Source organism: Bufo bufo, chromosome 6, assembly GCF_905171765.1.
Source record: "Bufo bufo chromosome 6, aBufBuf1.1, whole genome shotgun sequence".
NCBI classification, from domain to species: domain Eukaryota; kingdom Metazoa; phylum Chordata; class Amphibia; order Anura; family Bufonidae; genus Bufo; species Bufo bufo.
This window is the reverse complement of record NC_053394.1, coordinates 176,755,359-176,768,689: the sequence shown is the minus strand read 5'-3', so window position 1 is coordinate 176,768,689 and position 13,331 is coordinate 176,755,359. Positions and strand designations below refer to the sequence as shown.

Sequence of the window (13,331 nt, the reverse complement as noted above, 5' to 3'; positions counted from 1 at the left end):
CTTAAAGGGGTTGTCCAGGGTTTTACTATTGATGACCTATCCTCAGGATATGTCATCAATATCACATCGTAGACAGCAGCAGCGTACAGGAAGACAGAAGGGAGATGGCACGTGCACACTTTGTGCGCCGTCTTCTCTTACAGCTGATCGGCGGGGTTGCCGGGTGTCGGACCCCCGCTGATCTAATATTGATGACCTATCCTGAGGATAGGTGGGCCCATATTCCAAAGAGCACCTTTCGGATTTCACAGGTCATTTTTTACAGAATTTGATTTCAAACTCCTTACCACACATTTGGGCCCCTAGAATGCCAGGGCAGTATAACTACCCCACAAGTGACCCCATTTTGGAAAGAAGAGACCCCAAGGTATTCGCTGATGGGCATAGTGAGTTCATAGAACTTTTTATTTTTTGTCACAAGTTAGTGGAATATGAGACTTTGTAAGAAAAAAAAAAAAAAAAAACATCATTTTCCGCTAACTTGTGACAAAAAATAAAAAGTTCTATGAACTCACTATGCCCATCAGCGAATACCTTAGGGTGTGTACTTTCCGAAATGGGGTCATTTGTGGGGTGTTTGTACTGTCTGGCCATTGTAGAACCTCAGGAAACATGACAGGTGCTCAGAAAGTCAGAGCTGCTTCAAAAAGCGGAAATTCACATTTTTGTACCATAGTTTGTAAACGCTATAACTTTTACCCAAACCATTTTTTTTTTACCCAAACATTTTTTTTTTATCAAAGACATGTAGAACTATAAATTTAGAGCAAAATTTCTATATGGATGTCGTTTTTTTTGCAAAATTTAACAACTGAAAGTGAAAAATGTCATTTTTTTGCAAAAAAATCGTTAAATTTCGATTAATAACAAAAAAAGTAAAAATGTCAGCAGCAATGAAATACCACCAAATGAAAGCTCTATTAGTGAGAAGAAAAGGAGGTAAAATTCATTTGGGTGGTAAGTTGCATGACCGAGCAATAAACGGTGAAAGTAGTGTAGGTCAGAAGTGTAAAAAGTGGCCTGGTCTTTCAGGGTGTTTAAGCACTGGGGGCTGAGGTGGTTAAAGGGAGTCTTTCACCTATACTGACCGTTTTTGAACACTAACACCATTCTCAGCATTATAGTACCCATATGTGAATGCTACTTACTGTTTAGCTGTCCGTCGCTTATTTCCTTCAAAAAACACTTTAATCCAATATTCAAATTAGGTCTGAAGGTGCCCAGGGGCGGCGTTCAAGCGGCCGGTGCCCAGGCCCCTCTTCGCTATTCATATGAAGCCCCTCACCTTTAAACACTCAGGCCGGCCCTAGGTTCTTCTTATTACCGCCTCCCTTCAGTGTGAAATGCTGTGCATCCGAATCGCCGCGCCCGATTTCCGATGAACGGCGCATGTGTGGGATTTTACACTGAAGGGAGGCGGTAATAAGAAGAACCTAGGGCCAGCCTGAGTGTTTAAAGGTGAGGGGTTTCATATGAATAGCAAAGAGGAGCCTGGGCACCGGCCGCTTGAACGCCGCCCCTGGGCACCTTCAGACCTAATTTGAATATTGGATTAAAGTGTTTTTTGAAGGAAATAAGCGACGGACAGCTAAACAGTAAGAAGCATTCACATATGGGTACTATAATGTATAGTCAGTATAGGTGAAAGACTCCCTTTAAACTGAAGACTTCCATGCTGGAGAATGGGATTTGCTGATTTGCTGAGCTCTGTATACATTCATAGGAACAGATTAACAGTAGGTGACGGCTAATAGGATTATTAATAGCTAAAGAACTTGCCATTTAGGCAAAAGAGAAAAAAAAGGAAATGTGTGACTACATTGCTGTGAATAGCTGAATATATTCCCATGTGACTGCAGTTCACATCACAGACAACAGGTCACTGTCAGATCCACTGGTTGAATTCAACCCCGGGCCTGTTTTCACCTTCCTGTCACTTTATGTGGTGATAACTTTAAAATGCTTTTACTTATCTAGGCCATTCTGAGACTGTTTTCTCTTCACATATTGTACTTCATAACAGTGGTAAAAATTAGTTTAAAAAAATAATTTTTATTCATAAAAAATACCAAATTTACCAAAAATTTCGAAAAATTAGCAAATTTCCAAATTTTTATTTCTCTACTTTTATAATAGATAGTAATACCTCCAAAAATAGTAATTACTTTACATTCCCCATATGTCTACTTCATGTTTGGATCATTTTGAAAATGACATTTTTTGGGGACGATAGAAGTTTAGAAGCAAATCTTTTGGAAATTTCCAAAACTTACTTTTTAAGGACCAGTTCAAGTCACTTTGTGAGGCTTACATAATAGAAACCACCCAAAAATGACCCCATTTTAGAAACTACACCCCTCAAGGTATACAAAACTGATTTTACAAACTTTGTTAACCCTTTAGGTGTTCCACATGAATTAATGGAAAATGGAGATGAAATTTCAGAATTTCACTTTTTTGGCAGATTTTACATTTAACCCATTTTTTCCAGTAGCAAAGCAAGGGTTAACAGACAAATAAAACTCTATATTTATTACCCTGATTCTGCGGTTTACAGAAACACCCCACATGTGATCGTAAACTGCTGTACGGGCACAAGGCAGGGCGCAGTAGGAAAGGAACGCCATATGGTTTTTGGAAGGCAAATTTAGCTGAGCTGGTTTTTAGATGCCATGTCCCATTTGAAGCCCCCCTGCAATGCATTACAATACATCTGTATTGTAATGCATTGCCTGTTAGTGTATGACACTGACTGGCTGGATCTCCTCGGCACCCATAAAAGGCAGTTCCCGATGCCGTGCAAGGCATTGGGCAGCCTCTGCACGGCATCGGGCTGCCTTGTGTCGCATCGGGTCCCCGCCACAGCAGCGCGGGGACTCGATGCAATCACGCACCCACCGCAAACCACTTCTATGTCGCGGGCAGCATGGACCGCGGCATAGAAGGGGTTAATCAACCGGCATCGGCTTTTACAGCGATGCTGGCGGATACAGCAGGGGCCTGGCTACCACGGACTGCCGGGCCCCTGCAGTGATCGCGCGCGCGCGAGCACCGCTCCAGTGCCCGCGCGATCACTATGACGTACTATTACGTCAAATTGCGGTAGTACGTCATAGGGGTTAAAGAGAATGTGTCATCAGAAAATGACCTGCTGTTTAAATCACTTTTTATGTTTAACATATTTTAAAATAATTTTTAATGATGTTATTTTAAATTTTCCATTTCACTTTTATTTAAACTGAAACTATGTCTAATAATTGGCGCCACTTCTTGATTTGTACAGATCACTTTACTGCAGTTAACTTATTCTGATCCTGCCTGTAATGATAACATCTCTGTGTATACGGTAGATAAGACAGGATCCACCATTCACAAAAGGGATTGTCAGAGCTTATCCTTTCAAGCCAAGAAAACTTTCCCATGTCAATAGGGTCCCCTCCTGTCCATTGTGTCTATGGATCATGGGGAAGCCATGAAGCAATTTTCTTAAAGGGAACCTGTCACCTGGATTTTAGGTATTGAGCTGAGGACATGGGCTGCTAGATCGCCGCTAGCACATCCGCAATATCCATTCCCCATAACTCTCTATGCTTTTATTGTGTAAAAAAAAACAACACAATTTTATATATATGTAAATGAGGCTACTAACATTTCCAGAGCCCAGCCACGCCCACTGTGAAGGAGCCCAGCACCGCCCCGCATCCTCCGAATCTCCTCCTTGCTCCCCGATGTTACAAAGCTAGAGCGCCGTAATCTCGTGATGCGCGAGCTAGCGTGTGACGAAAGCACCTTCATCACTGGGAGTTGGAGAGGACTGCTTGCCAGCCTCTTGCCCTGTGACTATGGCCCCTGGGACACTATTTGGGCATATTGGATTTCAAAGGCTCTGTTTCTGCCCCTTGGACTTTTTACTGGAACTATTTGGGGCATGTGACCATGTGCACAGGGGGCAAAAATAAGACTTCCAGGAAATTCCTGAACCCCTGAAGCAATCTGGGTGATTTTTGGATAGATTGTTCACCCAGATCGAGGCTATCAGGGGATGTGACTTTTATGGGGATATGTGGTGTTTTGGGGTGTTTTCTGTGGTTGGGAAAAATTTGTATTTTATGTCTGTGAGTAATTAAGTCCATTGTGTTTGCTAAATATATCACAGGCAGAGTCTATTGTGTATGTTAAATATGTCACAGGCAATGCCATTGTGTTGTTAATTGTGTCACAGACAATGCCTATTCTGTTATTGATTGCGTCACAGGCAATGCCATTGTGTTTGTTGAATGTATAGTTTTTGTGTTTAAACTGTAAAACTGTAAATGATTGGCTGCTATGTTATGTCCTCAGTTCCCAACAAGGTCCACGGGGGTGGTAACCTTGTTGGAAAATGTATATAAAAGGCAATGCTTGTGTGGTCAATAAAGCGAGTTCCTTTTTTGGCGTTCAACATAGAGCCTTGTCTCATGTGTGTGGGGATTGCTATAAGCTGTATACTCCCCTGGCTACAACCCCTAGCTCTTGTAAGAGTTGTTCCTGTTCCTGTGGTGGTTACGGTGTCGAGCGGAGTGCTTGGAGCCCTCGGGAAGCACTAGGAGCATCCATTAACGGAGGTACCCAGTCGGGGTGCCAGGAGATCCGTTACATAGCGCATGTGCAGTCTCGGCATAGTGTTCCTTCCCTGTGCTGGCATCAGCCTCAGGGAACGAACTGCGCATGTGCTAGCTTGCGCATCGCAAGATTACAACGATTCAACTCTGTGACGTCGGGGGAGCAAGGAGGAGATTCAGAGGATGTGGGGCGGTGCTAGGCTCCTTCACAGTGGGCGTGGCTGGGGTCAGAGTCAGAGAACGCTGCACTCATCTCTCAAGCATGGAGGAGACAGGACTCATCTAAGGTTCATTTACATATCTATAAAATCATTTTTTTGACACAATAATAGCACAGAGAGCTATGGGGATTGGATATTGCGGATGTGCAGTGTAACGATTCGAAGGTCTTCAAAGTGGATTTGTCAAAGAGACATTTTAGGGTATCCACCCCGCAGTTCAACCAGTTAGTGAGTAAAAGTGTAGGAATATGATATTCTATAACCGCGATAGGAAAGGATCCAATGTCCAGAAGTGTTTGTGCCAAGGTAAAGAACAACTGAATGGTTTTAACATGTATGTATGTTTTCAGGGACCGTCGTTTGACAAAGTGTTCTTCTATGTGCAGCCACTGATGGGGTGTTATTGGGGACCACCACTCCATGGCCTGATCCAACAGGTTGGCTAAGTAATAAGTGTACAATTCAGGAACGCCCAGGCCCCCTAAACGTAGAGAGGGATATAACGCTCTCTTGCTAATTCTGGGTCGGGAATTGCCCCATATGCGGCACTGGAGAAGGTGGATCGACACTGGAGGGGTGGCGATTACATCCACAGAATGTCTAGGATTGAGTCCAGACGAATTTATGAATTCGGGAGTTTACTTCCAGCAGGTCTCAATGCCGAATTAGAGATCTTCTGTTTTTTGTGAGTGAGGGGTGGGCGCCTGCCTCTGACAGGAGATTGCAGATTTGGCACTTTATTGGCACTGCGATGTCCCTTTGGAGGCAGGCCCCCCATCCCAATACACCTGCAAGGTATCCTACAAATTGATTGTCTATCAAGTCATCTAACAGAGATTCTAAATTCCCACGTTTGTGCACGTCTACATTATTGTAATTTAAAAAAAAAATATTATTATATAATCACTATTTTTTTTATAATTTTTAATAGTATTTATATGTATATCGCATTGTTTATTCATTTTGGAATTTCCTAAGAAACAGGAATGAATTTTAACTTTTTCGGAACATTGAAATGAAGTGTAATTCCAATCTAGCAGTTTTGGTCACAAAAACGCATCTGCTGAAAAAAACTGCATTTAAAAAACGCATCAAAATCGCATTGGATCGAATTTGTCCTTTTTGAAATCCGCTGTTCCAGGACTTACTTATTACCATTTTGTCTTTTTCAAGATCCGCTTCTCCAGGATTTGTCCATTACTGAGTAGAGTATAAATAATGGAGTCTAAGCATATGGAGTATAACCACTGAGGAAGAGGTCAGCAAGACCTTGAAACGCGTCTGGTGCCGTATACTGATAGTACATAGGCCGAAAAAAGACATTTGTCCATCCAGTTCGGCCTGTCATCCTACAAGTTGATCCAGAGGAAGGCAAAAAAACCCTGTGAGGTAGAAGCCAATTTTCCTCACTTTAGGGGAATAAAAAATTCCTTCCCGACTCCAATCAGGCAATCAGAATAACTCCCTGGATCAACGACCCCTCTCTAGTAGCTATAGCCTGTAATATTATTACACTCCAGAAATACATCCAGGCCCCTCTTGAATTCCTTTATTGTACTCACCATCACCACCTCCTCAGGCAGAGAGTTCCATAGTCTCACTGCTCTTACCGTAAAGAACCCTTTTCTATGTTTGTGTACAAACCTTCTTTCCTCCAAACGCAGAGGATGTCCCCTCGTCACAGTCACAGTCCTGGGGATAAATAGATGATGGGATAGATCTCTGTACTGCCCCCTGATATATTTATACATAGTAATTAGATCTCCCCTCAGTCGTCTTTTTTCTAACGTGAATAACCCTAATTTTGATAATCTTTCAGGATACTGTAGTTGCCCCATTCCAGTTATTACTTTAGTTGCCCTCCTCTGGACCCTCTCCAGCTCTGCTATGTCTGCCTTGTTTACAGGAGCCCAGAACTGTACACAGTACTCCATGTGTGGTCTGACCAGTGATTTGTAAAGTAGTAGGAATATGTTCTCATCACGGGCATCTATGCCCCTTTTGATGCAACCCATTATCTGATTGGCCTTGGCAGCCGCTGCCTGACACTGTTTTTTGCAGCTTAGTTTGCTGTTTATTAAAATTCCTAGATCCTTTTCCATGTCAGTGTTACCGAGTGTTTTACCATTTAGTATGTACGGGTGACTTGCATTATTCCTTCCCATGTGCATAACTTTACATTTCTCAGTGTTAAACCTCATCTGCCACTTATCTGCCCAAGCCTCTAATCTATCCAGATCCTTCTGTAGTAGTATACTGTCCTCTTCAGTGTTAATTACTTTACACAGTTTAGTGTCATCTGCGAAAATTGATATTTTACTATGCAAGCCTTCTACAAGATCATTAATAAATATATTGAAGAGAATAGGGTCCAATACTGACCCCTGAGGTACTCCACTAGTGACAGTGACCCAATCTGAGTATGTACCGTTAATAACCACCCTCTGTTTTCTATCATTGAGCCAGTTACTTACCCACTTACAGACGTTTTCTCCGAGTCCGAGCATTCTCATTTTATATACTAACCTTTTATGAGGTACAGTGTCAAATGCTTTGGAGAAGTCCAGATACACGACATCCATTGATTCGCCGCTGTCAAGTCTAGTACTTACCTCCTCATAGAAACTGATTAAATTAGTTTGACATGACCGATCCCTCACGAAGCCATGCTGATATGGCGTTATTTGCTTATTTCCCATAAGATGCTCTAACATAGCATCTCTCAGAAAACCTTCAAACAGTTTACCCACAACAGATGTTAAACTTACCGGCCTATAGTTTCCAGGCTCTGTTTTTGGACCCTTTTTGAATATTGGCACCACATTTGCCATGCGCCAATCCTGTGGGACATTCCCTGTCAGTACAGAGTCCGCAAATATCAGAAATAAGGGTCTGGCTATGACATTACTTAATTCCCTTAGGATACGGGGGTGTATGCCATCCGGTCCTGGCGATTTGTCTATTTTGATTTTTTTAAGTCGCTGTTGTACTTCTTCCTGGGTCAGACAGGACACTTTTAATGGCGAATTTATTTCAGCATTCAGCATTTCATCTGACAGTTTATTTTCCTCAGTGAATACATTGGAGAAAAAAATATTTAACAGCTTTGCTTTCTCCTCGTCGCTCTCTGCGACTCCCCCCTCATTACTCTTTAAAGGGCCGACACCTTCAGATTTATACTTTTTAACATTTATATAATTGAAGAACATTTTAGGGTTAGTTTTACTCTGTTTGGCAATTAATCTCTCGGTCTCTAATTTGGCCGCTTTTATTTGTTTTTTACATGTTCTGTTTTTTTCCTTATAGTTTTTCAGTGCTTCCGTGCTACCCTCCTGTTTTAGGGTTTTATATGCTTTCTTTTTGTCATTTATTGCTTTCTTTACAGTTCTGTTTATCCACATTGGTTTCTTTTTGTTCCTTAACCTTTTATTCCCATACGGTATGTACCTCTCACAATGAGATTTTAGGATGTTTTTAAAGATATCCCATTTTTTGGCTGTATTTTTATTTTTGAGGACTTTGTCCCAGTTAGTTAGGCCTATGGCCTCTCTTAGTTGGCTAAATTTAGCTTTTTTGAAGTTTGGTATTTTTGTTTCTCCCTGTAGAAACGCTCTTTTAAATGATAATTGGAAGGTTATTACTTTATGGTCACTATTTCCCAGGTGTCCCCCAACCTGCACGTCTGTTGTTCTGTCAGGTCTATTGGTTAATATTAAGTCCAGTATGGCCGTCCCTCTAGTCGGGTCCTGAACCAGTTGGGAGAGATAATGGTCTTTGGTTATTGCCAAGAATCTGTTTCCTTTATGAGATATACAAGTTTCAGTTTCCCAGTCTATATCTGGGTAGTTGAAGTCCCCCATAATAACCACCTCATTATGATTTGCCGCCTTGTCTATCTCGTTTAGTAGTAGATTTTCTGTGATTAACCAGATTAAGCATAGCCATGCGATAAAAAAAACTCTACGAACGAATCCAGCGGTCTGTGAGACGATCTTTCAGCCACAATATAGAACACAACGCGAGAAGAGATTTGGACCGTGACTTCGTACCCAAGTTCCCGTGAGAACCACACACGGAGCCACACACAGAGCAGTCCGAACAACTACATGAAAGTCGGACCCCACCGCAGGTTATCGATCCGCTCAAAGTGCGCATATACGAGCGCACACCAGCCAGTGTGAAGATCCTCTGCCATCAGATGGGGTGAGTTCTCAGTGAGCAATATTCCATTACCCGCATGTTGACATCTTAGTGCGGCTACAAACCCTCTCAGCTCGTGGTCCTGACACAACCTGCAGGCAAGTTATAACACTAGACCAGAGAGTGTATAAACAGCTGCATACAGGCTGTTACAAATCCCGAAGGGTAGTTAAGGTCTGAGTACTATTAAGAAGCTTATGCTTCTTCTCTGCCTCTTGTAATTGGGTAAGGGCATCCTGCATTGCCTTATCCCTACTCTTTTTCAGTCTTGTAGCTGACTGCAGTAGGATCCCTTTTATAAATGCTTTAAGTGTGAGCCACAAAGTATTAATGTTTATGTCAGGGGAGTCATTAAAGTGCAGAAACTCTTGTAATGTGACAGAAAACAACATTGCTTACCGGTAATCGTTTTTCTCGATACCCATGACGGCACCCAGTGCGACTCAGGACCTCCCATCAGGACAGGAAACCTGAGAAGATAAAAAGGACACACCTCCACCTAACACCAGTGGAAGAAATAAATTGTTCTCCGGAGAGAAGTGATAAGGGATTAAAGACCCTCTTTTTTTTTTTATATATTTTTTTTAATCTATATTACTTCATATAGACCTGGCTGATACCTTATATATATATACCTGTATATGGGGAGGGAACTATCGGGTGCCGTCATGGGTATCGAGAAAAACGATTACCGGTAAGCAATGTTGTTTTCCCCTCACCCATGACGGCACCCAGTGCGAGATAGACTATAAGTAGAATCTAGGGGGGGGCCACAGCCTGAAGGACCTTCTCCCCAAATGAGGCGTCAGAATGGAGCTGCAACCTATAATGTTTGAGAAAGGTATGTGGGGAACTCCAGGTAGCTGCCCTACAAATCTGAGCTAAAGACACATCAGCTCTTTCAGCCCATGAAGTAGACACTGCCCGAGTAGAATGGGCCCCGAACCCTGAAGGAGGGGAAAGACCCAAGGAGATATAAGCCTTAGTTATGGCCTTCTTCACCCATCTGGCAATAACCCCGCAGGATGCCTTCTTCCCCCTATTCCCACCTAAATACTGGACAAGAAGGTTCTCGTCTTTCCTCCACAAAGGTATACTAACAAGCATCTCTTAACATTCAAGCAATGAAAACTTTTTTCCCTGCTATTGGAGGGGTTAGGAAAAAAGGAAGGTAACACAATGTCCTGGCTCCTGTGAAAATCCGAGACAACTTTGGGAAGGAAGGAAGGCAGGGGCCTGATTACTACTTGATTGTCCTGGATGACAGTATAAGGTGGATGTGCAGAGAAGGCCTGGATCTCCGAGATCCTCCTAGCAGAGGTAATTGCCAGGAGGAAAGCCATTTTAATGGACAGGATGTCAATTGGGATCTCCAACAAGGGCTCAAATGGTTTATCGGTTAGGGCCGTCAAGACCCTGTTTAGGTCCCATGGGGGGGAAAGAGGTCTTACAGAAGGATGGATTCTGGCCGCGGCAGAAAGGAAACGTCTGACCCAAGGGTGAATTGCTAACTGATATTTAAAAAAGTAGCTCAAAGCCGATACCTGTACTTTTAAGGTGGAGGCCTTGAGTCCCTTGTCTAAACCTGCCTGTAAAAAGTCTAAAACCTTAGGTATTTCTGGAGGACTAAATGGATCAGGGCTAGACCCTAGAAAGAAAGAAAAGATATTCCAAACTCTATTATACTTCCTGGCTGTTGTAGTTTTCCTACTGCCTAGAACCGTGGAAACAACTTTGTTAGAAAGCCCTCTCCTTAACCAGATGTCCCTGTCAAACTCCATACTGCCAATTGAAGAATCCCCGGATTGGGATGCCATACGGGCCCCTGGGAAAGGAGGTCCTCCCTTGGAGGGATCACCCGGGGGGGCTTCTGGCTAGACTTAACAGGGTGGAGTACCAGATTCTTTTGGGCCATTTTGGGGCTACCAGGATTATAGAGGCTCCTTCCCTCCGTACTTTCTTCAGTACCTGTGGAATTAAGTAAATAGGCGGGAAGGCATAGCCGCGTTCCTGGCTCCAGTCCTGGGCCAGACTGTCCACAGCTGTAGGATTCTCTGTGTGATTTAAGGAGAAGAACCTCTCTGTCTTCCTGTTTTTCCGAGTAGCAAAGAGGTCTATAGTTGGGGCCCCAAAATTTAAGACAATCTGGGAAAAAACTTCTCCGTTCAGACTCCACTCTGCCTGACTGAGTTCCACTCGGCTTAAAAAGTCGGCCACCGTGTTCTCTTTCCCCTTCAGATGTATTGCAGATAGGACCAGGTTCCTGTCTTCTGCTATTTTGAAAATCTCCTGGCAGAGGAAGATTAGGGATGGTATCTTTGTTCCGCCCTGATGATTTATATAGGCCACTGTCGTTGAATTGTCCGAGTAAAAGACCAGTTTTTTGTTTAAGACATCTGGAACTGCCACTCTAAGAACTCTTTCTACTGCTTTGAGCTCCTTGTAATTTGACGTGCAGGCCCGGGTTCTTAGATCCCATCTTCCCTGCCAGTATTCTCCATCTGAATGAGCCCCCCAACCCCACGGACTGGCATCTGTCGTTATCAGTATGGGCTCTATGAAGGACCAAGGCATTCCTGCCGAAAGGTTCTTCTCGGATGTCCACCATAGGAGGGAATACTTTGCTCTGGAAGAGAGATGAAATTTTTCCTCTAGCGTTTGTGGGAGACCATTCCAATTCTTTAAGATATCCGACTGTAACGATTTTGTGTGGATCTGAGCAAATGGTACGGCGGGAATCGTAGCCGTCAGGTGCCCCAATACTGCCATCGCTTTTCTGATGGAACATCGGAAGGAGCGGAAAAGGATCCAAACATGTTCTTTTGTTGAAACCACCTTCTTCTGAGGGAGGAATGTTTTCTGAGCCATGGAATCTAGCTGCATCCCTAAAAATATGCAATTTTGAGAAGGGGTTAGACAAGACTTTTCTCGAATGACCTTCCATCCCAGATCCTTCAATAGAGAACACACCAGGACAAGTTCCGTCTGTAACTGTACTCTTGTCTGGGCTATGAACAAAAAATCGTCCAGATAGGGTACTAACACTATCCTGGACAATCGAAGGAATGCCACCATCTCCGCCATAACCTTTGTAAAAACTCTCAGGGCTTGCGAGACCCCAAACGGGAGGGCCCTGTATTGCAGGTGCAGAAGCTGGCCCTTCACTTGAACTGCTGTTCTCAAATACTTTTGGGAGGAGGAGTGAATTGGGATGTGATAATAAGCATCCTCTAAGTCTATACTTGCCATCCAGCAATCTTTGTATAACAGGTCTATAGTTGTCTTTATTGTCTCCATCCGGAACCTTTTGTATTTCAGGAACTTGTTTAGACGTTTCAGATTTAGAATCATCCGAAAAGACCCATTGGGTTTCTTTACTAGAAAGAGTGGGGAGTAATACCCCCTGCCCTCCTCTACTTTTGGAACTTGGCAAACGACTCCTTTGTCCAATAACAACTGAACCTCTGCCTCTAAAACTGTGGACTTTAAGGGATCTTTTGGAGTTGGAGTGCGGGTGAAGAAATCTTGGGGATAGGAGAGAAATTCCTATCTGAATCCCTCTGCTATCCCTCCCAAAACCCATTTGTTCTGGGTGACCTTTGACCAAGCCGGGAGAAAGGAAGAGAGTCTTCCCCCAACCTGGAGACTGGCGTCATTGCTGCTTATCTTTTTTATTATCCTGGGATTTAAAAAGGAAGCCGCTAGATTTCCTCTGAAACCGATCCCTCTCTTTCCTGTCGTATGGCTTGCCCCTCTGCCTTCTAAAACTCTGCTGGGGCCTACGAAAAAAGGGGGGCTTCTGAGGGACAGGAAAACCTCTTTTTTTGTCAGAGGCCTTCTCCAGGATGTCATCTAAAGATGACCCAAATAACCTATCGCCCTCACAAGGAAGGGCACAGAGTCTGGCCTTAGATCCCTGGTCACCCTTCCAGGATCTAAGCCAAATAGCTCTTCTAGCCGCGTTTGTCATAGCAGAGGCTCAGGCGGAAAAGCGCATCACATCAGTGGATGCATCTGTTAAAAAAATCAGCCGCTTTTGAGAAGGTGGGGAGAGAAGCTAGGAGCTCTTCTCTAGGCCTTTTTTCTTTAAGGTGTGTCTCTAGCTGGTCAATCCATAGTCTCAGCGACCGGGAAACCCAAGTGGCTGCGACTGCCGGTCTGAGACAGGTAGCCGACGTCTCCCAAGCCCGTTTAAGATATATGTCCGCTTTTTTATCTAAGACAACCTAAATCATCAAAGGGGAGGGCAGACTTCTTTGCTATCTTGGCGACTGGTGTATCTACCGTAGGGGCCCTATCCCAGCTTGAG

At 43.5% G+C, this 13,331-nt stretch overlaps 1 protein-coding gene across 1 annotated transcript in view; it reads right to left on the bottom strand.

Annotated features, from left to right (window-relative positions):
* Positions 1-13,331, bottom strand: part of LOC121003395 (oocyte zinc finger protein XlCOF22-like) — a 95,644-nt gene that overhangs the window by 46,781 nt on the left and 35,532 nt on the right. The window lies entirely within an intron of this gene.